The sequence below is a fragment of the Urocitellus parryii genome, chromosome 5, assembly GCF_045843805.1.
Source record: "Urocitellus parryii isolate mUroPar1 chromosome 5, mUroPar1.hap1, whole genome shotgun sequence".
In the NCBI taxonomy this organism is placed as follows: Eukaryota; Metazoa; Chordata; class Mammalia; order Rodentia; family Sciuridae; genus Urocitellus; species Urocitellus parryii.
In genome coordinates this window covers 97,944,314-97,948,003 of record NC_135535.1, presented here as the reverse complement: position 1 = coordinate 97,948,003, position 3,690 = coordinate 97,944,314, and the positions used below count along the sequence as shown (strand labels likewise).

The 3,690-nt window shown below is 37.3% G+C and overlaps 1 pseudogene; it reads left to right on the top strand.

The window, feature by feature from the left end:
• Positions 1–831: 831 nt before the first annotated feature.
• Positions 832–1,133, top strand: LOC113199241 (small ribosomal subunit protein bS21m pseudogene; annotated as a pseudogene).
• Positions 1,134–3,690: the final 2,557 nt, after the last annotated feature.

The window sequence follows — 3,690 nt, the reverse complement described above, 5'->3', positions numbered from 1 at the left end:
TGAAAAATAAATATTAAAAAAAGATTAATGAGAAATCATATTTGCACTATGTCGCCTGGTGCTAAAATAATAATAATAATAATAATAATAATAATAATAATAGTAATAATAATAATAGCTGTGAATATGTAGATAGAATGAGAAGATATGTGGTTAAGATGTTAACCACATGGCTGGAGTGTGGCAGAGCTGGGTTATCCCAGCCTCCTGACTCCAGTCCAGTGAGAAATCTGAAGGCAGGGTGTGTAGAAGTTCTATTCTTTTCTATAAATTTGAAATTGTTTCAAAATAAAAAGAATGTATTAATATTCAGGGCTGGGATATAGCACAGTTGGTAGAGTGCTTGCCTCAAATGCACAAGGCCCTAGGTTCAATCCCCAGCACCCACACACACAAAAAAAGTATTAATATTCTATAAAATGCAAACTCATTTATAGAGATGGAAAGCAGTTACTGTTTATTTGAGCAAGGAGGGGTGAGTGGAAGGAAGTAGGATAACCAAGGGACACAAGGAAACATGGGGAATAATGAATGTGCTCATCATCTTGATCGTATCTGTGGTCTACATTGTATAAATGCAGGTAAAAATTCATTATACCCTCTAAAAAATTATTAATAAGTAAAATAACATTAAATATAATTATTTTTTAAATTCCTGATATTTGTCTAGAGATCTAACAAACCTCGTTATCAAACACTTTTTTGTCTTGCTTTTCCACTTTCCTGGATGCCCTATACCAGGATCGTCCTCCAGTTTATCCACTCCTTCATATTTAAGAAGATAATGGGGCTTCCAGTAGCGAGCGCCGGGGTCAGGCGCTGTTCTGAGGATGCCAGGTCCTGAAGAGTGAAGACCTAAATCCAAGGTCATGGCAAAGCACCTGAAGTTCATTGCCAGGACTGTGATAGTACACGAAGGGAACGTGGAAGGTGCATACAGAACCCTGAACAGAATCCTCAGCATGGATGGGCTCATTGAGGACATTAAACGACGAAGATACTATGAGAAACCTTCCCGCAAGCGACAGCGGGAAAGCTATGAAACCTGCAGGCGTATCTACAACAGGGAAATGGCTCGAAAGATCAACTTTTTGATGCGAAAGAATCAGGCAGATCCATGGCAGGGCTGCTGAGACGCGGATAGAAGGCCCACATCCAGTTTGTCTCCACCTGTTTCTCTATAATAAACTCAAATCGACTATATGCAAGAAAACTTGCTTGTAGAGAAGCAACCCCACTGGTCAGCAGTAGACTGTCTTTCTTATTAAGTGAAAGAGAAACAGTCCAAAAGTAGTCTAGGAGTAGAATGGTGGTGGTTAAAGGATAGGGAAGGGGGCTATCAGCAATTGTTTAATGGGCGTAGAGTGTCAGTTTGCAAATCTGAAAACATTCTGAAGATAGATGGTGATGATTACCAAAAAAAAAAAAAAAAGTGAATGTACTTAATGCCACTGAATTACACACTTTAATAGTTTAAAAATGGTAATTTTTGTAAAAGTATTTACAATAAGTATGTTTAATTCTAGGGTATGTAAGGAAAATTTACAAACTCTGGTGGGACATATACCTACCATATTCTACCCACTTTTATGAACCCTAAAGCAAAATCTTATTGGAAAAGCATCAGTTACTTTTTACTGAGCTACTACTCCCCGCATCCCTGTGCAACCATTGAACAAAGAGGAGAGGAATTATTTATGTATTTGGAATAAATCTGCTTCCAAAATACCTTAACAGTAGGCTAGAGTGATGGAATCCTTGCCCAGAGCAATAAAAGACAAGTTTAACATCAAAAAAAAGAGAAGATAATGGAGTTCCATCTCCTCCATCGACTTCCTACACTGAAGAATGCTATGTCTCATTCACTCACACCTTACACATACAATGCAAGGATATAATTTTTTCTATTGCTGTATTCATAATCATTTCAAGTGTTCATCTTAATGTCCTCTGCTTGTTTTTACATTGAACTGAAAATGTTTAAGTCCCTGAAGAGTTACATATTATTAGGCAGCAGTATGCAGCACCTAGCTCAATATAGTCAGCAGAGGAGCCAGTAGAAGGAAGAATTTACGAGTGTGGCTGAGAAAGCAGACTGGAGTCAGGAGGCTGGGATAACCTAGCTCTGCCACTCTCCAGCCAAGTGACAGGCTTTACTTCACCTCCTTTAGGACTCAAGTTTCCCCATAAGTAAAAACAAGGAGTGGATTAAATGTCATAAAAGTGCTCAACGTTTAGGTTATTTGAGTGGTGACCACTAGATGGAACCCGTGAACAACATGTTCCTATTCTTACAGGACGAGGAGAGGTGGTGTTGAAGCAGGAAGCCAAAAAAAAAAAAAAAAAAAGTAAGAGCAGAAAGATGATCCTGTGTTTTGATGCCACAAGACTAGTATCCACATACTAGAACAAGAAGTTCTTCCCCTCGGAGAATGGTGTTATTGTGTCTGAGACGTGTGAACTAGGAAATGAGTGTGCACAAGTCAGAAGTCAGACTAAAGTGAAAGTCATAGACATTTTCTCTGAATCCCAAGGCTCTTGAACACACATCCTGTGTGACTTTCTGTGTTATCTGAAGGAAACTGCTTGGAGCTCTACACATCTTAGCCAAATATGTTAAAATAAAAGTTGTTTTGAGAGAAAGGGTATTCTATTCACTTAATGGCTTTCAAGGCCATGGAAAGAAATCATTTTTAGAATTTGAAAACAAAATTTCTATAAAATTGATCAAGATGGATGAGAAGAAAAAAATCTAGCAAGTTGTATTCAGATAAAAAAGCTATTACTATCGTGTCATTTTGTATGTTAATGATTTAACTTAATATTGATTGAACACAGAAGTATCAGCAGTATACAACTGATTTCTTGGTAAGTGTCTACCAGTCACACAAAGAATGAGAGAGGAACAATGTGTTTCCTGAATAATCCTTTTCTTTCACTATTGAAGCTACCTGTTAAATATTTCAAAACTCTTTGGAAATGGAGTATCTCTGTGTGGTACTACCTCCAGCTACCAATCGTTAGTGTTTAGAAACTGCCCTTGGGAATTGCATTACATTTTCTAGAACAAATCTAGATCCTTAAGAATAATAATGATGATGAGATGCACATTCATCTACCTCAATATCATTCAAATTCAACAAATTCTTATTGAGAAAATAATATTTGGCAGGAATTTCAATTTCTATATTTCTCACAACATCTTTGTCAATAGTAACTGTTTTTCTTTGCAATACTGGGGATGGAACTGAGTGCCACTTTACCACTGAACTACATTCCCAGCCCTTTCTGTTTTATTTTGAGACAGAGCTCTCTAAGTTACAGAGGCTGGCCTTGAACTTGTGATCCCCCTGCCTCAGCCTCCAGAATTTCTGAAATTACAGACATGTGCCACTGCACCCAGCCTCAACAGTGATTTTAAGGTTTTTTTCCACCTTTTTAAAATTGGTTCATTAGAGTTATGCATAATTATGGGATTTGTTGTTACATATTCCTATATGCACATAATATGACTTGGCCAGTATCATTCCCCAATCAATAGTCATTTTTTAATGCCACTTTATAAAAAATGAAGCAGAATCTTAGTAACTTATGCTAATAATACAAGTGATAGAGCCAGAAATCCAGCCCAGGTCTCTTGATTTCAAGCCCATTTCTTTCCAACTTTTCTTGAAAGAGAGTAGGACTAAA